Source organism: Rhinoraja longicauda, chromosome 15 (assembly GCF_053455715.1).
Source record: "Rhinoraja longicauda isolate Sanriku21f chromosome 15, sRhiLon1.1, whole genome shotgun sequence".
In the NCBI taxonomy this organism is placed as follows: domain Eukaryota; kingdom Metazoa; phylum Chordata; class Chondrichthyes; order Rajiformes; family Arhynchobatidae; genus Rhinoraja; species Rhinoraja longicauda.
Window position 1 is genome coordinate 3,567,082 of NC_135967.1, and position 25,783 is coordinate 3,592,864.

The window sequence follows — 25,783 nt, forward strand, 5'->3', positions numbered from 1 at the left end:
GTATACAAGCCCAATCGCTCCAGGCTTTCAACATACGACAGTCCCGCCATTCCGGGAATTAACCTAGTGAACCTACGCTGCACGCCCTCCATAGCAAGAATATCCTTCCTCAAATTTGGAGACCAAAACTGCACACAGTACTCCAGGTGCGGTCTCACCAGGGCGCGGTACAACTGTAGAAGGACCTCTTTGCTCCTATACTCAACTCCTCTTGTTACGAAGGCCAACATTCCATTGGCTTTCTTCACTGCCTGCTGTACCTGCATGCTTCCTTTCATTGACTGATGCACTAGGACACCCAGATCTCGCTGAACTCCCCCTCCTCCTAACTTGACACCATTCAGATAATAATCTGCCTTTCTATTCTTACTTCCAAAGTGAATAACCTCACACTTATCTACATTAAACTGCATCTGCCATGTATCCGCCCACTCACACAACCTGTCCAAGTCACCCTGCAGCCTTATTGCATCTTCCTCACAATTCACACTACCCCCCAGCTTAGTATCATCTGCAAATTTGCTAATGGTACTTTTAATCCCTTCGTCTAAGTCATTAATGTATATCTTAAATAGCTGGGGTCCCAGCACCGAACCTTGCGGTACCCCACTGGTCACTGCCTGCCATTCCGAAAGGGCCCCATTTATCCCCACTCTTTGCTTTCTGTCTGTCAACCAATTTTCTATCCATGTCAGTACCCTACCCCCAATACCATGTGCCCTAATTTTGCCCACTAATCTCCTATGTGGGACCTTGTCGAAGGCTTTCTGAAAGTCGAGGTACACCACATCCACTGACTCTCCCCTGTCAATTTTCCTAGTTACATCCTCAAAAAATTCCAGTAGATTTGTCAAGCATGATTTCCCCTTCGTAAATCCATGCTGACTCGGAATGATCCCGTTACTGCTATCCAAATGCTCAGCAATTTCGTCTTTTATAATTGACTCCAGCATCTTCCCCACCACTGATGTCAGACTAACTGGTCTATAATTACCCGTTTTCTCTCTCCCTCCTTTCTTAAAAAGTAGGATAACATTTGCTATCCTCCAATCCACAGGAACTGATCCTGAATCTATAGAACATTGAAAAATGATCTCCAATGCTTCCACTATTTCTAGAGCCACCTCCTTAAGTACCCTGGGATGCAGACCATCAGGCCCTGGGGATTTATCAGCCTTCAGTCTGCCCAAAACCATTTCCTGCCTAATGTGGATTTCCTTCAGTTCCTCCATCACCCTAGGTTCTCCGGCCCCTAGAACATTTGGGAGATTGTGTGTATCTTCCTCAGTGAAGACAGATCCAAAGTAACGGTTTAACTCGTCTGCCATTTCTTTGTTCCCCATAATAAATTCCCCTGCTTCTGTCTTCAAGGGACCCACATTTGCCTTGACTATTTTTTTCCTCTTCACGTACCTAAAAAAACTTTTGCTATCCTCCTTTATATTATTGGCTAGTTTACCCTCGTACCTCATCTTTTCTCCCCGTATTGCCTTTTTAGTTAACTTTTGTTGCTCTTTAAAAGAGTCCCAATCCTCTGTCTTCCCACTCATCTTTGCTATGTTATACTTCCTCTCCTTAATTTTTATGCTGTCCCTGACTTCCCTTGTCAGCCACAGGTGTCTCTTACTCCCCTTAGAGTCTTTCCACCTCTTTGGAATAAATTGATCCTGCAACCTCTGCATTATTCCCAGGAATACCTGCCATTGCTGTTCTACCGTCTTCCCTGCTAGGGCCTCCTTCCAGTCAATTTTGGCCAGCTCCTGCCTCATGCCTCTGTAATCCCCTTTGCTATACTGTAATACTGACACTTCCGATTTTCCCTTCTGCCTTTCCATTTGCAGAGTAAAACTTATCATGTTGTGATCACTGCCTCCTAATGGCTCTTTTACCTCTAGTCCCCTTATCAGATCAGGATCATTACACAACACTAAATCCAGAATTGCCTTCTCCCTGGTAAGCTCCAGTACAAGCTGTTCTAAGAATCCATCTCGAAGGCACTCTACAAACTCTCTTTCCTGGGGTCCATTTCCAACCTGATTTTCCCAGTCTACCTGCATGTTGAAATCTCCCATAACCACCGTAGCATTACATTTTTGACACGCCAATTTTATCTCCTGATTCAACTTGCACCCTATGTCGAGGCTACTGTTTGGGGGCCTATAGATAACTCCCATTAGGGTCTTTTTACCCTTACAATTTCTCATTTCTATCCATACTGATTCAACATCTCCTGATTCTATGTCACCCCTTGCAAGGGAATGAATATCATTCCTTACCATCAGAGCAACCCCACCCCCTCTGCCCACCTGTCTGTCTTTTCTATACGTTGTGTACCCCTGAATATTCAGTTCCCAGCCCTGGTCCTCTTGTAGCCATGTCTCAGTGATCCCTACAACATCATACTTGCCCATGACTAACTGAGCCTCAAGCTCATCCACTTTATTTTTTATACTACGCGCATTTAAGTACAACACTTTAACTTCTGTATTTACCTCCCCTCTCACATCGGTCACAATTGACCCTGCCCTTCATTTCTTTTCCCCTCTAGAACTTCTGTTCCCATTCTTCCGAGAGTCTTTTGCAATATCTCTTGTATTCCCTTTTTTTACCTCATCTTCATATTCACAATTTGTTAACCCCTCCCCCCCACTACTTAGTTTAAAGCCACAGGTGTCACACCAGCAAACCTGCCTGCCAGAATGATCTGACATGTGCATGAAGGGCTAACTAACTGGCCACCTTCAACATACTCTATTGCATCAGTCTGCAGTGTCTCAGGTTGCTCTTATGCATGCAGTAGTCTGGCGAAGAGAAAATGGTCTTGCACATAATTTTGCTAACAGTGAGCAGCACATAATGGGAAGGAGAGATTAGGGTCATTGCAGAGCAGAACAAATCATGCCTACATTTGACAACTGCTTTTAAACCAGTTTATACACACACAATAGAGTTATATGAAGTACCTATAAAAAGGCTAATCAGAAGGTGCAACACGGTTTATTTTGACTTTGGATGGCAAGTTCAATTGTCTATTCATACAACAATGTGTGAGCTTACTTTGTAAAATACAAAGCAAAAAACTCCTCCCATACCGTCTCCACAATGGCAAGCCTGCACATTTTTCTATCATATTGTGCAAATTGCAAGTGCAAACTGAATCCAGCTGATTGGCTCAGGTTTTTATCTTTATTGATGGAAGTTGCAAATGAGTAGTCAGAAAAAAACCACCATTCATTAATGTTAAAAAATACAAATCAAAAATGTGCAACCCAAGAATGTTTGGCAATAAAACTAAAAAGGCAAACCAATCAACTGCTTAAAATATCTGTTTCGAAAATACTGGCATCGAAGCGGAGGACTTTAGACAAAGTGTTAAACAAAGCGTATTACAATAAATTGCGAAGACGTATCCACACAACAGAATTTGTTTTACACTGGCTGTAGTAACGTCTCAGAACTTGAGAGAGTTACAACAGTAAAACTATGTTTTCACCACAATTCCGTGTGACACTGACCTCATTTTAGGAATTCTATGCATGCATGGAATTGAACGTGAATCCCCAAGTTGGTGTGTGTCTGCACTCATTCACAGATACCTCGTCTTTCAACTGATGGAAATTTCAGGTTAACATGAACTGTCATTATAAATGTACTATAATATAATGAGGAATGATCAAGTTTTTCTGCAACATACTGTGGCATTATTATTACCCACCACTCTGGACTTAAAATCCAATTTTTTCTGGATGTGGATCATAATTCCCTCAATTGTTTCATTCAAAATACAAAGCATTTTTAGATATATTATTTTTGTAATAAAAAATTATCTTTCATTTTCTATTTTAATATCATATTCTAGTGCTAGTGTTAACTAAACTAATTAACTATTCCAATCTTTATTTTGTGTTCTGTAAGCTGTTCAAAATATTACACAAAAATTGTTCTTTTTTTTTTTAACTTGGTTTGATGTCCCAGAGAAACTTCAATGAGATGAGCTGCTTAGCTAACTTAATGACATTGCAGTTGCTGTACACCAGGGATCCCCTTAAACTGAAAGCAACATTGGAAGAACATCCACAAATTTCAATAAATCTTAGTTTAATTTAGTTTCGTTTCCACAGCGCAGAAACAGGCCCTTCGGCCCACCGAGTTCGCGCTGACCAGCGATCCCCACACACTAACACGGTCCTACACAGACTAGGGATAATTTACAATTATACCTAAGCCAATTAACCTACAAACCTGTATGTCTTTGGCGTGTGAGAGGAAACAAGAGATCCCGGGGGAAACCCACGAGGGTCACGGGGAGAACGTACAAACTCCACACAGAAAATACCCGTAGTCAGGATCAAACCCGGGTCTCCGGTGCAGTAAGGCAGCAACTCTACCGCTTCCTATCGCTGCACCACCATGCCGCCCTTAGTTCAAAGTATTTTGAAGTCAGTGGCAAGACCTATGACGTCATCATTTATGCAAAAATTCAGCACAATATTTTTAATTGATCAGGGACCTTTGCCCCTGAATAAAACCAGATTGGACAGGATGGTGACTCGAAGCTTTGCACACTGTTTCAAGGCATGGTACTCATCACATTGAAATGTTTATTTACATTTCTTGCAAGCCCATTGCCCAAGGCAGTTGAAATGTTTCTAATTTGATTCCTTTTTGTAATTTTTCTTGTGTTCCACACGAAGTGTGGTGGGTGTATGGAACAAGCTGCCAGAGGAGGTAGTTGAGGCAGGGGCTATCCCAACGTTTAAGAATCAGTTAGACAGGTACCTGGTTAGGGCAGGTTTGGAAGGATATGAACCAAACGTACGCAGGTGGGACTGGTGTAGCTGGGACATGTTGGCCAGTGTGGGCAAGTTGGGCCAAAGTGAATGAGTTCTGAATACGGAAACGTTGACTATCCCTTTGCTATCATAAGAATGTATGTAGGTTAAAATTGAAATAAACAAAATACTATGGTTAAATCTCTCTTAACAATAAGAACATTTATAGGAAACTACCAAGTCGGCCTATTGAAAGATGCATTGTTAAAATGCACCTGTCAGGAGGTCCAGCAGCTCATGTTTCATCAGTTCCACACCCATCACGTGTGAAGGAGACTAAAGGTATTATCTCCTCGTGTGTGTGCACATCCTCTATGAATGACAGCAAACAATGGATACTCAGAGCCAACAGCATCTTGCAGTAAGATGAACATGGGAGCGACACTATTGGCACATTACCATTTTGTTATCGACACCAAACTCCATATGTAATAGCTATGTGACAGTACCTTCAGCGAAAGGACTGAATGTGGTCAAGAAGGCAGCACACCACCAGTTTCTCAGCTAACATTACTAACGGATGATAAATGATGGTCCTAACAGTGCAATCCAGACCTTGAAAAAAATAATGAATACTGTATAATAAAGAAATCTGGCCTCCTCATTGCTCATGTTTCTGTATTCATTGAAAATTATTGCAAAGCAAAACTACCAGAGGATTCATTGCAATACGTCACCCAGGGTAGGATCATTATTTTTAGTTTAGTTTAGAGATACAGCATGGAAACAGGCCCTTTGGCCCACTGCTTTCATGCTGACCAGCAATCCCACACACTTACACTGTCCTACACACACCAGTGACAATTTACAATTATACCAAGCCGAATAACCTACGTCTTTGGAGTCCAGGATGAAACCAGAGATCCCAGAGATAACCCACACAGGTCACAGGGAGAATGTACAAAGTCCGTACAGACAGCACCCATCGTCAGGATCAACCCCAGGTCTCTGGCGCTGTAAGACAGCAACTCTGCCGCTGCACCACTCTGCCACCCCTTTTGTATACAAGTTCAGGACCAATGCAAAGTCCATCTTACCTCAAAATCTGCCAGAGGTGGTTCCTTTCAGTTTCTCCCTCCATGTTTGTCTTTTGTAGATAGAGGTGGGGAATGCTTCTTGGGAATTCCCTGATGCCAGCCACTGCACCAAGATTAAGAATAATGTGACACACTAAGTAGAAAGATGGTCCAAAATTGGTCTCAAGTACAGTCTGAAAATTCATGGGCATGGCCACCCTTCACATCTTAACCATCATCAGAGTGAGAAGCCAATCATGAACTAATGGGAAGCACAGAGACTGGGGCTTGAGATCACCCAAACATGAGCGACCAGTTTGGTGAAGCAAGTCATTGGGGACGTTTCCTGGTAAAGCAGATTTAATTAGGACTAAAAGGCTCCATTCAAAATGTCAGAGTTGCCAATTAAAATAAACATGGCATTAGACCACCAGAGGAAAATTAGGAGACTGTGTGATAAGGTTGTTTAAAAGAAGTACCATTGGTGAATTTTGAGGTAAGATGTACTTTGTATTGGTCCCTATCTTGTATAGAGGGGTCAACAGAAGGATTTGAATAATGCCCTGACCAAATAACACATGGACTACCATTATTCAGATAAATAAACTGGAGAATGTTCACCACCACACACCAGCCCATCCAGCCCTCACAACCTTCAATAGCATTATAATCACAGAGAACGCTATTAGTTTAGTTTACAGATACAGCGCGGAAACAGGCCCTTTCGGCCCATCGGGTCCACACCGACCAGTGATCCCCGCATATTAACATTATCCTATACCCACTAGGGACAATTTTTACATTTACCAAGCCAATTAATCTACATACCTGAACGTCTTTGGAGTGTGGGAGGAAACCGAAGATCTCAGAGAAAACCCCGCAGGTCACGGGGAGAACATACAAACTCCGTACAGACAGCACCCGTAGTCGGGATCGAACCCGGGTCTCCGGCGCTGCATTCGCTGTACGGCAACAACTCTACCACTGCGCCACCGTGCCGACCCTCTTGTTTGCTGGGTGCTCTCTTATGAACCATTAAACCAACTACATGGACATCTTCAAAAGGTAAGCAGGCCACAGGCCATTTCTCCTGGAACTCACTCCCCTGATCCTTAACATTCTCCTCACAGAACAGTACAGCACAGAAAAGGGCACTTCAGCCCACAATGTCAGGGCCAAACATGATGGCAAGTTAAGCCAATCTCCGCCTGCACATGATCCATATCGTTCCAGTTCCTGCATATCCAGGCGCCTATCTAAATGCCTCTTCCACGCCACTATGGTACCTGCCTCCACCCCACTCCTCTATGCCTCTCATAATTTTATATAGTTCCATCAGATCTTCCCCTGCCAACGCTCCAGAGAAAATGATCCAAGTTTGTCCAACCCTCCTGATAACTAATGCCCTCAAATCTAGGCAGCATTCTGGTAAACCTCTTTTGCACCCTCTCCTAAGGTCACAACATCCTTCCCATAATGAGGCGATCAGAATTGCACACAATACTCCATATGTGGCCTTACAAAACTCCTCCAGAACTACATAGCATGGATTACATTTTTCAAAGAACAGCATCAAAATAGATTGGGCAATCATCATTCAGAAGGGCCTCGACCCGAAACGTCACCCATTGCTTCCATCCACAGATGCTGCCTGCCCCGCTGAGTTACTCCAGCATTTCCTGAGGACATGGTAAAAAGATTCCATTCTGTTCTTTCCCCAGATTTCTTCAGCATCTTTAGTGAGCACATGACTAATTCAGTCACCCTGAATTTGTCAATATTACTGAACAAGTTTTGCAGAGCTTGCCCATTCATTGCATTTCACCTACCTTGCATCGGACATTCGGGTACGGATGTCAGAGGTTGCGGGGAGAAGGCAGGAGAATGGGGTTAGGAGGGAGAGATAGATCAGCCATGTTTTGAATGGAGGAGTAGGCTTGATGGGCCGAATGTCCTAATTCTGCTCCTCTCACTTATGACCTTGTCCCACACACTGCACAAAAGCAGGGATGGTTCCACCGGACGGATGCCTTTAACACACAACCGTACTTGCACCAGCAGTCAGGTTTGTTTTAAATGTATTGGTCGAACATAAATCCTAACAAGAACCGGAAAATAAACCATGAAGCTGTAAGGATTTATTTCTGAACAAAAAAGTGTTATTTTATTCGGTCGTGAAGCACTATCCAACAAGACTATAGCTAGGCCACACATTATGAGAACTAAAAAGCATGATGGTTTGCCTCATGGGATCAGAAATTAGTATATAAACTGGTTCCATGGAAAAAAACTGTGTCAATATATGAAAAATATTCTGAAGCAAATTGAAAAGACAAATTCAGGTGGCTATATTTCACTCAGAATTTCAATGTTGTTTATTTGAAAATATCATGGCACAGAATTTCCTGGGCTGTTTCCAATGACTGGGACCAGTGTGGTATTATCTTAACATTTTGTTCTGATGTGATTCAGGTGTACATGATTTACTCATAAGGCAAAGAGCATGGAATTACTCCATCTAGAGTTAACAGAAGCAAGGCTGAGCTGGGTTGCTATGAGATAGAGTTGCAGTTTAATTGCAGTGAGAGTCAAGTTTATTTATTGGGAAATACAGGTTTGAGACACATGATTGTAAGAAAGATGGGTTTGATCCTGACCTCACATGTTGCCCATGTGGTGCTTGCATGTTCTGTTTATGACCATGTGGGTTACCTTCCACATCCCAAAGATGTGCTGATTTGTAATTAGTTCCTGTAAATTACCCCTTAGTGTCACTAATGTAGTGAATAAAAGAGGTATGAATGAAACAGAAACATAGAAAATAGGTGCAGGATTAGGCCATGGCTGATCACCCCGTCCCTGCTTTCTCCCCATATCCCTTGATTCCACTAGCCTCAAAAGCTATATCTAACTCTCTCTTGAAAACATTTATTGAATTGGCCTCTCAATTCACAACTCTCTGGGTGAAAATGGTTTTTCCTCATCTCGGTCCTAAACGGCCTATCCCTTATTCTTAAACTGTGACCCCTGGTTCTGGACTCCCCCAACATCGGGAACATTTTTCCTTCGTCTAGCCTGTCCAATCCCTTGAGAATTTTACATGTTTCTATAAGATCCCTCTCATCCTTCTAAATTCCTGTGGATATAAGCCCAGTCGACCCATTCTTTCATCATATGTCAGTCCCGCCATACCGGGAATTAATCTGGTGAACCGACACTGCACTCCCTCAATACCACGAATGTTCTCCCTCAAATTAGGAGACCAAAACTGCTCACAATACTCCAGGTGTGGTCTCACCAGGGCCCTGTACAACTGCAGTAGGACCTCCTTGCTCCTAAACACAAATCCTCTCGCTATGAAGGCCAACATGCCATTTGCTTTCTTCATTAGACACAAAATGCTGGACGAGAGCCTTCTTTGCAGGTGTGGTCAGAAAAAAGGAGAGGGGGGATGGAACTAATGGGATTGCTCCCCTTATGAGCTGACACAATGGCCTCCTTCTGTTTTGCTTTTATGATACAAGGTACAAGTTTCCAGCACACATCTTCATACACTCTCGTGGTCATTCATTATTCTGAAGCTGCCATGAACACAAATTCAACACTTGATAAAGATCCTTCCATTCATCACAGAGGTCTTTCCTGCTCATTGCACCTGTCCACAAGCCAAAATACATTGACAATTTCACTGCTCTGTGAAGAAGGTTATCAACAAAAAGCTGGATCAATAGCTGTGAAAAATCATTGCCAATGAAGATTGGTCATGGTTTAACTCGAATTTCCCAGGTGTAAACTTGATATACTAGAATTAGAAAAAGTGAAACAATGCTACTTTATCAAATTAAACATTTTCAAAAGTTAACGGGGGAGTGCAGGAAATCAGAATGCGGTCAGAGAAAAAAATCAAATCAAATTATGTTTTGTGTATAAAGCATTTTGCTAATGCAGCTAGCATTAAAGTATGATCGTTACAAATAAATTCAAGATAACACTTCTTGCATTCTCTTTGGAATGTCAGCTTGTGTTGCCAGGGAATACAAAGTGGAGAACGGGTTTAATCTTCTTCCATTAGGATTGTTATAGTGGCTGCAATGTTCCAGGGAGGAGGAGACCCAGAATCTAAAGTTCTATAATTGAGGGCAAATCAAAGCAAAAATACCACTTCAATGCTGTCATCACAGCACAGCCGAGGACAACATAAACGGGCTCATAGATCACAATGACCCAGCTCCCTTTGAATTAGACTTACAGAGCACAGGAGGCCTCCTTTTGCCCACCAATAGCGAGGCCAGCTCTCTGAAGAAGCCAATTATTCGCCCCATGTTTCTACTCTTCCCCCACAGCAATCTTTATCCTGGAAAATAAAGCACTGCATGATTACTTGATGAGTCAGTGAGTTTGTCCAGTGACTGGCTGAGCCACGCAGACTCCCAGGGTCAATCCCTGCTAAGTTAGCTGCAGTCAGTCACAGTGGCCCTGACATCTCCAGGTTAGGCAGCGAGAAAATTAGCCAGGGTCTCACACCGGAACATTATCCAATAAACCTTGTAATTACATGTACTTAGTCATTCTGAGGGATGTAGGAAACGCACTGGAATACAGAGTATACACTTCATTTTCAAAGGCATTTATCATTTAGGCCAACCGTGTGCGAAATAGCTAGCAAGGCAGAAAGACAAAAGTCCATACACGATGTCTCAGCTACCTTGCTGGATGCATTATCTGTCTCCACTATACAGCATTCGCCATTCTGAAACTTCTAAAGTGGCATCGTTTTGGGCGGCATTTTATTGCTAATTTAAATGTAGACTCTCCAAGCACAGAGAGAGAGCCGATGCCAGATCTTTACAAAAGAACTATCCCAGGGACCAGCTCTCTCCCCAGTGTGCAGAATATTAACTCGGAATAAACTTAAAACAAATAGCGCCCATGTTTTACGAAGTGGCCTGAGGTCAAGTGGATTGTGAAAAAGATGACTTCCCAGACAATTTTATTTTCTCATTTCCACATTCTAACAGAGAAAATATAAGATGAGGCGAGGCAAGGATTTTTGAAAGTGTTAAGATAACTAAATGAAAGAATGCTCCTCGAGTATTGGCCCTGAGCAACATGTTTATAGTTGTTTAGTTACAAGCCAGCGTGGCTTAATACACGAGGTGTCAATCAGCTGTATGCAACCTCCACACAGATACCAGCAAGCAAGCAAGTTTTGTTTAGTTTAGAGATGCAGCGCGGAAACAGGCCCTTTGGCCCACCGGGTCCGCGCCGACCAGCGATTCCCGCACATTAACACTATCCTACACCCATTAGGGACAATTTTTACATTTATCAAGCGAATTAACCTACAAACCTGTACGTCTGTAGAGTGTGGGAGGAAACCGAAGATCTCGGAGAGAGTCCACGCAGGTCACGGGGAGAACGTACAAACTCCGTACAGACAGCACCCGTAGTCAGGATCTCCAGCGGGTCTCCAGCGCTGCATCCGCTGTAAGGCAGCAACTTTACCGCTGCGCACCGTGCGGCACATTTAAATGTTGAATCTCCAAGCACAGAGAGAGGGCCTATGCCCTTTTACTGTGCAAGCTTACGCACATTTGCTGTCCAGTTGTCTCAGATGAATCACATTTTAATTGAAAATATTTCAGAGCTGGAAAAGGGGCTTGGACTACCCTTTACCTCCAAAAGCCACTCACACACATCACCATCTCCCCCCAACCCTCAGGAACAACATGTTCACAGATCACAGGGGATTCACAAGGGAAACAGCAGGAATTTCATGACTCTCTCTTGCTCATACCACCCGCTTCAAGCGCAGTCTTTCTTGATTTCTCTGCTTCACATTTTTTCAGGATGACATACAAGTATTAATAAAGAAGGGTCTTGACTCGAAACATCACCCATTCCTTCTATGCAGTGATGCTGCCTGTCCCGCTGAGTTACTCCAGCGTTTTGTGTCTATCTTCAGTGTAAACCAGCATCTGCAGTTTCTTCCTGCGCGATAAAGAGTGCTTTCTAGAAATGGTGAGGGCAGAGGCTTGCTGGCACTCTTGCAATTGTGCGAATATGTGCAGTGGGCCAGTGAATTAAGAAACGTTATTCTCAAAATTAACGCAGGCAAGGCATTTCCAGTTCCCAACCTTCGACACGCCTCGCAACCCAGCTGGGAAGACAACTGCTGACAAGGCATAAAAAAGGAATACTCGTATCAGACCCAAGATCTGTGGCAGGAGGAGGGATGAAGGCAGGGGCAAAGCAGGCAACTGCGTTTGATCTTCCTCTTGTTCGAGGGTGGTCCATCCATGGTGCAAGATCCTACAAGCATTGAAAGGTACTTTGCACCGGACAGACTTTTATTTCAGTAGATGGACACAACACAACGTTTGTTTCGATGCTCCACTTGAAGAATGACCACTTCACCAAGGAGCCAGAGAGCACCAGGTCACTCATGAGTCATGAACATTGCAGGGAGGGAATCAATATGTCACAAGAGATTGTGGGGTGAGGAGAGTAGAATGCAAGATAAATTAGTTGTCTTACATTAAACTTTCATATCAAAATTCCATAAACAGCTAAGCAAACCCTCAAACTAATTGAAGATAGACACAACAAGCTGGAGTAATTCAGCAGGTCAGGCAGCATCTCTGGAGAGAAGGAATAGGTAACTTTTTGGGTTGAGACCTTTCTTCAGACTGTGGGTCAGGATACTCTCAAAATGAGAGATATACACGGTGATATAGAGAGATATAGAACAAATTAATGAAATATATGCAGAAAGTAATGATGATTAAGGAAAGGTGGAGCTCACAATGGCCCATTGTTGGCTGTGGGCTGGGTGATAACAAATTATATAGACAGTGAAACTCAACAGGACGACAGTGAACCTAGTGCGATGACTAGGGGCGACAGACAATAGACAATAAACAATAGGTGCAGGAGGAGGCCATTCGGCCCTTCGAGCCAGCACCGCCATTCAATGTGATCATGGCTGATCATTCTCAATCAGTACCCCGTTCCTGCCTTCTCCCCATACCCCCTAACTCCGCTATCCTTAAGAGCTCTATCTAGCTCTCTCTTGCATACATTCAGAGAATTGGCCTCCACTGCCTTCTGAGGCAGAGAATTCCACAGATTCACAACTCTGACTGAATTTTTTTTTCCTCATCTCAGTTCTAAATGGCCTACCCCTTAATCTTAAACTGTGGCCCCTTGTTCTGAACTCCCCCAACATTGGAAACATGTTTCCTGCCTCTAATGTGTCCAATCTTATATGGAGGGCTGGAGAGAGAGGGGATCCAAGTGTTACTTGAAGATAGAGAAATCAATATGCATACCGCTGGGTTGTAAACTGCCCAAGCAAAATTAGAGGTGTTGTTCCTCCAATTTGCATTTGGCCTCACTGTGACAGTGGAGGAGTCCCAGGACGGAAAGGTTAGCGTGGGAATGCGAAGGGGAGTTAAAGTGTTTGGCCCCCAGGAGATCAGGTAGCCCATGGTGGATTGAGCGAAGCACTAACTGCCAGCAAGTATGTCATTCCAAATCTCTAAAGGTTTTACACATTGCTCATTTAAATACGCCTGATACGGAATAAAAATAACACTGAATGCAGCACAGCAGATTTATGCTTCATCCCACCTTCCAGTGGCTTGTCTTCCCTGTACCCATGCCACCAAGCTTCCCCTGTTGTGGCCTCCATTACACAAGCCCATCTTAACCCTCAGTGTTCCACCCAGTCCCAAGGGACCACATCACACAATAAGGCACAAATAAAGAAATGGTTTAAGGAACTTTTATAAGCAGAATCAACTTCAAACAATGTGGCATATTGTATAAATAGAATTCAACAATTCACATGGAAGATGCTGTTGGAGAGAAAGATGCACAGGAATTTGCATCTGACAGCTTTCAAATATCCAATGTCATTTCAATACATTGCACATTAAATCATCGTTAGCGGGGGAGAGTGGAGGGGGTGGGGGGAGTGGAGGGGGTAGGGAAGGTGGTGAGGAGGCTTGTCCCCTCCCCCTCCGTCCTCCATCTCCCTCCCCACCCCCCATTCTCCCCCCACCATCCTCTCCCCCCCACCATCCTCTCCCCCCCCCACCATCCTCTCCCCCCCCACCATTCTCTCCCTCCCCTACCATTCTCTCCCTCCCCTCACCATCCTCTCCCCCCCCACCTTCCTCTCCCCCCCACCATCTTCTCCCCCCCACCATCTTCTCCCCCCCACCATCCTCTCCCCCCCCTCACCATCCTCTCCCCCCCCTCACCATCCTCTCCCCCCCCCACCATCCTCTCCCCCCCACCATCCTCCCCCCCCCCACCATCCTCTCCCCCCCCCACCATTCTCTCCCCCCCCACCATCCTCTCCCCCCCCCCACCATCCTCTCCCCCCCCCCACCATCCTCTCCCCCCCCCACCATCCTCTCCCCCCCCCACCATCCTCTCCTCTCCCCCACCATCCTCTCCCCTCCCCCACCATCCTCTCCCCCCCACCATCCTCCTCTCCCCCACCATCCTCTCCTCTCCCCCCCCACCATCCTCTCCCCCCCACCATCCTCTCCTCCCCCCCCACCATCCTCTCCTCCCCCCCCCCCCACCATCCTCTCCTCCCCCCCCACCATCCTCTCCTCTCCCCCACCATCCTCTCCTCTCCCCCACCATCCTCTCCCCTCCCCCACCATCCTCTCCCCCCCACCATCCTCTCCCCCCCACCATCCTCCTCTCCCCCACCATCCTCTCCTCTCCCCCCCCACCATCCTCTCCCCCCCACCATCCTCTCCTCCCCCCCCCACCATCCTCTCCTCCCCCCCCCCCCCACCATCCTCACCTCTCCTCCCCCCCCCCCCCACCATCCTCTCCTCTCCTCTCCCCCCCCCTCCCCCACCATCCTCTCCCCTCCCAGCACATGCTCACCACAATCACTGGACCATACTTCACTTTAGTTTCCATTCAAAGCACTTGATACAACTGCTAATCTTCAACAGGTATTTTGACCTTACGTAATTTAAATTTAAAATTAAATTCAATCCATCTTCCATCTCCATATTGTAACAATTGTCCACAAGGCAACATTTCCAAATATGCAGGAAGAAAATCTGTTCAAATTATTATTTTGTAACAGCTTATTGGACAACACAATCTCGTGCAGCAATGTCTTAATTTATACTGATGAAACTTTTAAGCCTTCCAAAAGAACAAGTTCAAAAATCAAGGTGTGCCTAATAAATCTCAACAGCACAATAGGAATGGTGACTAGAGGAAAAAGCTTCAAAGTAAAATCTTTTGCAAGACAGAATTTTCCGTAATTTTTCTATTTTGTTCCAAAAAATCCAGTTAATTGCAGTGGATTTAATTTGAAGGCACTAGGAAAAAAATAATTCATCTCCCCACAAATGCAGAAATTCTACCTCTCCAGAAAAGTATTACTTCACCATCCACAGTTCCATACAATGGAAAGTCAATGGTAGAATAGTATTTAGTGTAACTGAAAGCTATGAATTTTTAAGAATCAAAACTACTGCATATCCAGAGGATATAGTAAACAACTCTCGAACATCTGGCATGACTCTTATGCAAAATTAAAGGGTACCACATAAATCTGCAAAATTTTTGGTCTTTGTCTCCAATTGTAGACAACTATGATCTTTCCTCGATCTTAAAATTAATGACTGCCTGTCCATACATTAAAAAAAACACTTACAAGATTTTTGTGGACCTTCTATGCAACTACAGTAACCTGTCATTCTTGGGTTCTCCCCTCCCCCAATCTGCAGCAATAGGAATAAGATAGCAAAAAATACAATGGGGTGTTTTTAATTTAATTAGAATGGTTGTCACTATTTCTGAAAACATTTTCTTAGCAAACTGATATTCATTAATGGCCTAATAAATCAGACATATGCAGATTTATTGTCTATTCCCAGATCTCACATTAAAACTCCATTACAGACTACAGCATTACAGACATTACAGACTACAATTTGCAGGGGAATATGTACCAATGTTTCCCCCTTCTTCTCCCCTTCCTCTCACCCCCTTCCACTCTGCCGTTGGCCATCCACTGCACAACCAATGCAAATGTAACACACACACATGCTGCAGTTGCAAATTAATCGCTCATAAACCGGGAGCCTTTCGACAGCGAAATCTGCTGCATTTTAACGTGCGGTTTCAAGCACTCTCAGAATGCCACAATTGGCATATTCGCACGCTCGCAGGCCTGAACGCACACCTTCCGATCCATCCGCTTTAACAAAGATTGCTACAATGTTAAATGCAGCAAGGGAGAGTAGAGGGGAGAGGAGGGGATGGGGGAGAGATTGGGGGTGGGAGGATTGGAGGGGGGGTTGTGGGGATTAAGGGGGGGTTGTGGGGATTAGGGGGTGGGTGGGGATTAGGGGGGGTTGTGGGGATTGGGGTGGGTGGGGATGGGATGGGATGGGGGGGTCAAACACAGGGACCGCAGAGAGTTACACAGACATTGCAAAGCAGAAGAGAGCTGCCATACCTGTAGATCCGAATGCAGCATTGCCGCTGGCAGGGCCAGGGCCAGGGCGCAGAGTTTGGGGAGGGGGGCTGTGAGGGGGGCAAGGCCTGGGGCACTGGCACTGTCCACGATCCAGGATTGTCTGCTTCCTCGCCTGCTTTCCCCAGCAGTGCAGGTGTCGCGCTTCCTTCCCTCTCCCTCTCCCTCCCTCCCTCTCTCTCTCTCTCTCTCTCTCTGATGCAGCCACGGCTTTTTCTCCAAACCTCGCCCCCCTCCCCTTTCCTTCTACACACACCCCCCCTCCTTCCTTTCTTACATCTTTCCCCTCTGCACGGCGCCAAATACACGCAGAATAGAGAGAGAGAGAGAGAGAGAGAGAGAGAGAGAGAGAGAGAGAGAGAGAGAGAGAAATAGCGAGAGGGTGGGGAGGGAGAGGGGACTAACAATCTGTGAGCCGGTTTGCAAAGGTGCTATTTAATCCATTGCCCTCGGGTTTGATTTTTACATTGAACATTGCAGGGGAGGGGAGGGGAGGGGAGGGGAGGGGGGGGGGGGGCTGGAGTTTGTGGTGGGGTGTGGGTGTGGGGGTCTGTCTGTCTGTCTGTCTGTCTGCGGGTGAGGTGTTCCCTGTGCTGCGGAGGGAGGGAGGGATGTTTGTTTGTCCCGTCCCTTCCCTTCCCTTCCCCTCCCGCTGGACATCAGATGCAGCCCAGTGCCATTGTCTCCAGCGCTGCGCTGCCGCCGCCGCCGCCGCTCCCGATGCCCTGGATGCGCGCTCCCGACGGCCTGGATGCGCGATCCCGACAACCTGGATGCGCGCTCCCGACGGCCTGGATGCGCGCTCCCGACAACCTGGGTGCGCGCTCCCGACGACCTGGTATGCGCTCCCGACGACCTGGTATGCGCGCTCCCGACTGCCTGGTGCGCGCGTCCGTGTCTCCCCTCAGTCCCGCGCACAAGCGCGCGCCCCCGGCCCATTGTGCCGCCTGCATGCATGCGTGCGCGCGCCCTGGCTCTCTCCTCTCCCCCCTCAATCCTCTCTACCTCCCCTCTCTCTCCCACCCCCTCTCTCTCCCCATCTCCCCATCAATCTCTCCCCCCCCCACACCCTCTCCCCAGCCCACCCTCTCTGTTCCCCCCTTCTCTCCTCTCTACCCCCCTCTCTCTGCCACCCTCCTCTTTCTGCCCCCTCCTCTCTCTGCCCCCTCCTCTCTCTGCCCCCTCCTCTCTCTGCCCTCTCCTCTCTCTGCCACCCTCCTCTCTCTGCCCCCTCCTCTCTCTGCCCCCTCCTCTCTCTGCCCTCTCCTCTCTCTGCCCCCTCCTCTCTCTGCCCCCTCCTCTCTCTGCCCCCTCCTCTCTCTGCCCCCTCCTCTCTCCGCCACCCCCCTCTCTCTGCCCCCTCCTCTCTCTGCCCCCTCCTCTCTCTGCCCCCTCCTCTCTCTGCCCTCTCCTCTCTCTGCCCCCTCCTCTCTCTGCCCCCTCCTCTCTCTGCCCTCTCCTCTCTCTGCCACCCTCCTCTCTCTGCCCCCTCCTCTCTCTGCCCCCTCCTCTCTCTGCCCCCTCCTCTCTCTGCCCCCTCCTCTCTCTGCCCTCTCCTCTCTCTGCCACCCTCCTCTCTCTGCCCCCTCCTCTCTCTGCCCCCTCCTCTCTCTGCCCCCTCCTCTCTCCGCCACCCCCCTCTCTCTGCCACCCTCTTCCTCTCTCTTCCCCTACCCTCCCTCTTCCCCCCACCCTCCCTCTTCCCCCCACCCTCTCTCCACCCCCACCCTCTCTCCACCCCCACCCTCTCTCTTTGCCCCACCCTCTCTTCCCCTCTCTACCCTCCCCTCTCTCTTCTTCCTCCCCTCCCCCCTCCCCTCTCGACCCCCCTCTACCCCCTCCCCTCTCTACCGCCCCCTCTCCTCTCTCTACCCCCTCTCCTCTTTACCCCCCTCTCTCTACCCCCCTCCTCACTCTACCCCCTACCCTCTCTACCCCCTCTCCCCTCTCTACCCTCCCCTCTCTACCCTCCCCCTCTACCCTCCCCTCTCTACCCTCTCTACTCTACCCTCTCTACCCTCCCCTCTCTACCCTTCCCTCTCTCCCTCTCTCCCTCTACCCTCCCCTCTCCACCCTCCCCTCTCTACCCTCTACCCCCCTCCCCTCTCTCTAGCCCCCTCCTCTCTCTACCGCCCTCTCCTCTCTCTACCCCCACCCCCTCTCTCTACCCCCACCCCCTCCTCTCTCTACCCCCCACCCTCTCGTCTCTCTACCCCCACCCTCTCCTCTCTCTACCCCCCACCCTCTCCTCTCTCTACCCCCCGCCCTCTCCTCTCACTACCCCCCACCCTCTCCTCTCTCTACCCCCCACCCCCTCTCTATAACCCCCTCTCTGCCCCCTCTCTCTCTGCCCCCTCTCTCTCTGCCCCCTCTCTTTCTGCCCCCTCCCACTCTGCCCCCCACCCTCTGCCCCCCTCCCTCTCTGCCCCCCCTCCCTCTCTGCCCCCTCTCTCTCTGTCCCCCCCTCTCTCTGCCCCCTCTCTCTCTGCCCCCCCCTCCCTCTCTGCCCCCCCTCCCTATCTGCCCCCCCTCCCTATCTGCCCCCCCCTCCCTCTCTGCCCCCCCCCCCCCCGCCAATAACGTGGAAGCGTATGCGTGCAGTTAACGGGAAAGAGAGTGTCACGTTTAGGAAAGGTCACGTTTAAACTAAAAGGGCGGGGGATGGGAGCCAATGCAAGGAGACAGAGGGCCATAAAAGGAGGTCAGAAGCAAAAGGTAGAAGGGAGATAACCTGAAAGCTTTGTGCCTTAATGCGAGGAGCATTCGTAATAAGGTGGATGAATTGAATGCACAGTTAGTAGTTCAGGAATATGATATAGTTGGAATTATGGAGACATGGCTCCAGGGTGACCAAGGCTGGGAGCTAAACATGCAGGTGTATTCCATATTCAGGAAGGATAGACAGAAAGGAAGAGGAGGTGGGGTGGCATTGCAGGTTAAAGAGGAGATTAATGCAATAGCAAGGAGAGACATTAGCTTGGATGCTGTAGAATCGGTATGGGTAGAACTGCGAAATAGCCAAGGGCAGAAAACGCTTGTTGGAGTGGTATACAGACCAGCAAACAGCAGTAGGGAGGTTGGGGATAGCATCAAGCAGGAAATTAGGGATGCGTGTAGCAAAGGTACAACGGTTATCATGGGTGACTTTAATCTACATATAGATTGGACCAACCAAATTAGTAACAGTGCTGAGGAGGAGGATTTCTGGAATGTATACGGGATGGTTTTTTAGATCAATATGTAGAAGAACCGACTAGAGGGCAGGCCATCCTAGACTGGGTATTGTGTAATGAGGAAGGATTATCATATCATATCATATCTATACAGCCGGAAACAGGCCTATTCGGCCCTCCAAGTCCGTGCCGCCCAGCGATCCCCGCACATTAACACTATCCTACACCCACTAGGGACAATTTTTACATTTACCCAGCCAATTAACCTACATACCTAGTTAACAATCTTGTTGTGCAAAGCCCCTTGGGCAACAGTGACCATAACATTGGTAGAATTCTGCATTAGGATGGAGAGTGACGGTTAATTCAGAGACTAGGGTCCTGAACTTGAATAAAGGAAGCTTTGAAGGTATGAGACGGAAATTGGCTGGGATAGACTGGCAAATTATACTTAAAGGGTTGACAGTGGAGATGCAATGGTGAAGATTTAAAGACTGCATGGATGAACTCCAGAAATTGTTCATCCCTGTCTGGTGAAAAAATAAAACTGGGAAGGCGACTCAACTGTGGCTGACGAGGGAAGTCAAGGACAGTGTTAAAGCCAAGGAAGAGGCATATAAATTGGCCAGAAGAAGCGGCAAACCAGAGGACTGGGAGAAATTTAGAACTCAACAGAGGAGTTTCAAAGGGGTTTATTAAGAGGGGGGAAAAAGAGCATGAAAGAAAGCTTGTGGGAAATATAAAAACTGACTGTAAAAGCTTCTTTAGATATGTGAAGAGGAAAAGGTTAGTGAAGACAAAAATAGAACCCTTACAGTCAGAAACGGTCAGAAACTTTGGTTCTGTCTTCACTAAGGGAGACACAAACAATCTCCCAGAAATACTAGGGGACTGAGGATTTAGTGGGAGGGAGGACAGAAGGGAATCCACATTAGTCAGGAAATGGTGTTAGGTAAACTGTTGGGACTGAAGGCAGATAAATCCCCAGGGCCTGATGGTCTGCATCTCAGAGTACTCAAGGAGGTGGCCCTAGAAATCGTGGATGCATTGGTGATCATTTTCCAATGTTCACTCGACTCTGGATCAGTTTCTGTGGACTGGAGGGTAGTCAATGTAACCCCACTTTTTAAGAAAGGAGGGAGAGAGAAAGCAGGGAATTATAGACCAGTTAGCCTCACATCGGTAGTGGGGAAGATGCTGGAGTTGATTACTAAAGATGTTACAGTCTGAAGAAAGGTCTCGACCCGAAACATCACCCATTCCTTCTCTCCTGAGATGCTGCCTGACCCGCTGAGTTACTCCAGCATTTTGTGTATAACATCTTCACTGGTGTAAATGAACTCAGAAAATAAATAACTTCGATTTGTACCAGCATCTGCAGTTATTTTCTTACACTACAAAGATGTTACAGTAGCGAATTTGGAAAGCAGTGACAGGATCGCTCAAAGTTAGCATGGATTTATGAAGGGGAAATCATGCTTGACTAATCTTCTGGAATTTTTTGAGGATATAACAAGTAGAATGGATAAGGGAGAGCCAGTGGGTGTGGTGTATCTGGACTTTCAAAAAGGATTTGACAAGGTCCCACACAAGAGATTAGTGTGCAAAATTAGGGCACATGGTATTGGGGGTAGGGTATTGACATGGATAGAGAACTGGTTGGCAGACAGGAAGCAAAGAGTAGGAATTAACGGGTCCTTTGCAGAATGGCAGGCAGTGACTAGTGAGGTGCCGCAAAACTCGGTGCTGGGACCCCAGTTATTTATAATATATATAAACGATTTAGACGAGGGAATTAAATGTGACATCTCCAAGTTTGCGGATGACACAAAGCTGGGTGGCAGTGTGAGCTGCGAGGAGGATGCTATGAGGCTGCAGGGTGACTTGGATAGGTTGGGTGAGTGGGCAGATGCATGGCAGATGCAGAATAATGTGGATAAATGTGAGGTTATCCACTTAGGTGGCAAAAACAGGAAGGCAGATTATTATCTGAATGGTGTCAAATTAGGAAAAGGGGAGGTGTAACGAGACCTGGGTGTGCTTGTACATCAGTCACCGAAAGTAAGCAGGCAGCGAAGAAAGCCAATGGCATATTGGCCTTCATTGCGAGAGGATTTGAGTTTAGGAGCAAGGAGGTCCTACTGCAGTTGCACAGGGTCCTGGTGAGACTGCACTTGGTGTATTGTGTGCAATTTTGGACTCCTAATTTGAGGAAGGACATTCTTGCTATTGAGGGAGTGCAGCGTAGTCACAAGGTTAATTCCCGGGATGGCGGGACTGACATATGATGAAAGAATGGATCGACTGGGCTTGTAATCACTGGAATTTAGAAGGATGAGAGGGGGTCTTATAGAAACATATAAAATTCTTAAACGATTGGACAGGCTAGATGCAGGGAAAATGGTCCAGATGTTGGGGGAGTCCAGAACCAGGGGTCACAGTTTAAGAATAAGGGGTAGGCCATTTAGGACTGAGATGAGGAAAAACTTTTTCACCCAGAGAGTTGTGAATCTGCGGAATTCTCTGCAACAGAAGGCAGTGGAGGCCAATTCACTGGATGTTTTCAAGAGGGAGTTAGATTTAGCTCTTAGAGCTAATGGAATCAAGGGATATGGGGAAAAAGCAGGAACGGGGTATTGATTTTAGATGATCAGCCATGATCATATTGAACGGCGGTGCTGGCTGGAAGGGCCAAATGGCCTCCTGTACCTATTTTTCTATGTTTCTGCATTGATTACAAAAGATGGATATATAAAACAGTAGACTTGCACAAAATAAGGAGGCAGACTCAGTGAAGTGAAATAAATAAAAGAAACTTCAAAATACTGGATATACCAAGTCATGATGCATCTCAAGAGTCAGGAGTTCTTGTCATGTCCCGAAGCAGAACAATGACATTTTTGTTTGCAGCAGCACAACAGATATGTAAACGTAGTGCTCCGTAAACACCACAATAAACAACAAAAATACTTTCAATATATTTTTAAAAAAACAACATAGTGCAAAGACAAAAAAACGACACCCCAAGTCCCTGGTACATTCAAGACAGCTTGTAGTTTGGGATGGAGGTGGTAGTGTTCAATAGCCTGATGGAGTTGTACAGCACAGAAACAGGCCCTCCTCCCAGCCTGTCAATGCTGACCTTATCAACCTCTGTACTAATCCCAATTGCCTGTATCGGTCACATTCTTCCTCGCCTGGCCTATTTGTCTACCGAAACACCTCTAAAACACTGTAATTTTTAACTAATTCTGCCAGCACCTCTGGCAGCACCCTCAACATATCAACCACTGTGTGTGAAGAACATAATAATAATAATAATAATGCATTTTATTTATATAGCGCTTTTCATATACTCAAAGACGCTTTACAGAGATTTTGAGAACATAGGGAAATGAATAAATAGATAAATAAGTAAATAAATAAATGAACAGAGAAAGGAGACAGAAGGTGAGGTGACCTTCAGTGGTTGAAGGCAGTACTGAACAGGTGAGACTTCAGTGATGTTTTGAATGTGGTGAGTGTGGAGGAGTCTCTAACGGTTTGGGGTAGTGAGTTCCATAGGGTGGGAGCAGCGATGGAGAAATCCCTGTCCCCCCAGGATCTGAGTTTGGTCCGGATGTGGGGGGATAGGAGATTGGCAGCGGCAGAGCGGAGGGTGCAGGTGGGAGTGTGCCTGTGGAGGAGGTCGGTCAGGTAGGATGGGGCCAGGTTATGGAGGGCTTTGTATGTTATGAGGAGGATTTTGTACTGGATTCTCTGGGGGATGGGGAGCCAGAGGAGTTTATAAAGGACGGGGGTGATATGGTCACGGATCGAGGTGTGTGTGAGTAGACGGGCAGCGGAGTTTTGAATGTATTGAAGTTTATTGATGATTTTTGAGGGTGCGCCATAGAGGAGGCTGTTGCAGTAGTCCAGACGGGAGGTGATGAAGGCGTGGATGAGGGTTTCTGCAGCTGTGGTTGAGAGGGATGGACGGAGACGGGCAATGTTTTTGAGGTGGAAGAAGGCTGTCTTTGTGATGTGTTTGATGTGTTTGTCGAAGGAGAGGGTTTGATCAAGGATGATTCCAAGATTCCGGATGTGAGGTGAGGTGGATACTGGGAGACCATCAATGTTGAGGATGAAGTTTTGGGTGGATTTGGTGAGCGTTTTTGGACCAATGATGATGATTTCAGATTTGTTGCAATTGAGTTTGAGGAAGTTTGATTGAAGCCAAGATTTTATTTCAGTGATGCAGTTTGTCAGTGTAGAGTGTGTGGTGGGGGAGATTGACTTGGTGGAGATGAGGAGCTGGATATCATCGGCGAAGCAGTGGAAGTTGAGACCATGACGGCGGATTAATTGACCAAGGGGGAACAGGTAGAGGATGAAGAGGAGGGAGCCAAGGACTGAGCCTTGGGGGACACCTTGGGGGAGAGGAGCGGTGGGGGATTTACAGTTGTTAATGGAGATGAACTGGTGTCTGTCAGAGAGGTAAGATTTGAACCAGGATAGGGCTGTGCCGGTGATGTTAAGTGAGGTTTCAAGTCGGGTGAGGAGAATGGAGTGATTTATGGTGTCAAAGGCGGCGCTGAGGTCAAGTAGGATGAGGATGTTGAGGTTGCCAGCGTCGGAGGAGAGGAGAATGTCGTTTGTGATTTTGAGGAGCGCAGTTTCAGTACAGTGGTTTGAGCGGAATCCGGATTGGAAAGTTTCATACAGGTTATTGGTAGAGAGGTGGTATTTGAGTTGGGAAGCTACAGCACGTTCCAAAACTTTGGACAGAAAGGGTAGGTTGGAGATTGGTCTGAAGTTGTTTGGGGTGTCAGGGTTTAGACCAGGTTTTTTCAGAATGGGGGTGACAGCAGCGATTTTGAGGGATGGCGGGACGATGCCAGTGGACAGGGAGGATTTTATTGTTGCAGTGATAAGTGGAGAGAGAGCAGGAAGGCAGGCCTTGACAAAGCTGGAGGGGATGGGGTCCAGAGAGCAGGTGGCAGTTTTTATTCCTGTGAAGAGGTCAGAGAGGTCGATGGTGGAGATTGGGGAGAACTGAGGCAGGGGCTGACAGGATAAGGGGGGGCAGGTGGTTTGAGGGGGAGCAGGTGCGTTGGTGGTTAAGGTGCTGTAGATGTTGTCTATTTTGCTTTGGAAGAATGAAAGGAAAGTGGTGCATTTGTCAACTGTGAATGATTGGGAGATGGTGTCCAGGGGGCTGAGGAGTTTGTTTATTGTAGAGAAGAGTGTTTTTGGGTTTCCGGAGCCAGAGTGAATTATTTGAGAGTAGTAGGTGGAGTGGGCACGGGAGAGGGCATCTTTATAGTGCTGTATGTGGTCTTTGTAGGCTTGGGAGTGAATTGTGAGACCTGTTTTGTTGCGGAGTCTTTCAAGTTGGCGGGCATGAGTTTTCATCACGCGGAGTTCAGGGGTAAACCAGGGAGCAGAGTGGGTGAAGGAAACTGTTTTGGTTTTTATAGGTGCAAGCTGGTCGAGGCAGGAGGAGAGAGTGCGGTTGTAGTAGTCAGTGAGGTCAGAGGGGCTGTGGAGGTCAACGAAGGGAGAGATGAACATTATTTCAGAGAGGGAGGATGAGAGCGAGGTAGGTGAAACAGAGTTCAGCTTGCGGAAGTTGATTTTGCGTTTTTGCTTTGGAGCTGGGGTGGGAATGTTGACGGACATGGTGATGGCTAAGTGATCAGAGAGGGTGGGGTCGGAGCCAGAGAGGTGATGTAGATTTAGTCCAGTGGAGCAGACAAGGTCCGGAATGTGTCCACGGTTATGGGTGGGAAAATTGACGTGTTGAGTGAGGTTAAAGCAGTTGAGTATTTCAGTGAAGTCAGCGGTTATTGTGGAGTCAGTGGAGTCCATATGGATGATGAAATCACCGAGGAGGAGGATTGAGGGGGAGAGAGAACAGAACTGGGTCAGAAAGTCAGAGAAGTCAGAAAGGAATGATGGGTGTGGTTTGGGAGGGCGGTAGACAACTGCCATGACTAATTTTGTGTGGCCAGAGAGTTTGAAAGCCAGGTGTTCAAATGAAGGAGCAGATGAGATGGAGATGAGGTTGATCTTGAAGTCCTGTCGGTGAATTACGGCAATCCCACCACCTCGGCCTTCCGAGCGTGGTTTATTGATGTAGGAGTATCCGTTGGGTGTAGTGAGGTTGAGTGAGAGGTAATCCAGAGGTTGTTGCCAGGTTTCTGTCAGACAGAGGAAGTCCAGTTTATTTTCCAGGATGAAGTCATTCAGAATGAG

General features: G+C 47.0%; 1 protein-coding gene across 5 annotated transcripts in view; it reads right to left on the minus strand.

Moving 5' to 3' along the window:
• The window catches only part of LOC144600483 (neurite extension and migration factor-like), a 302,375-nt gene that overhangs the window by 260,256 nt on the left and 16,336 nt on the right, over nucleotides 1-25,783 (minus strand). For 3 of the 5 annotated variants that reach the window (XM_078412114.1, XM_078412115.1, XM_078412119.1), the window contains exon 1: nucleotides 16,356-16,602. The exons of 1 other annotated variant lie outside the window; for it this stretch is intronic. The gene's annotated coding sequence lies outside the window, so the exon portion shown is untranslated. Of the gene's footprint in view, nucleotides 1-5,869; nucleotides 5,973-16,355; nucleotides 16,603-25,783 lie in introns of those variants that run through there. One more of the 5 variants, XM_078412116.1, reaches the window with a different exon arrangement.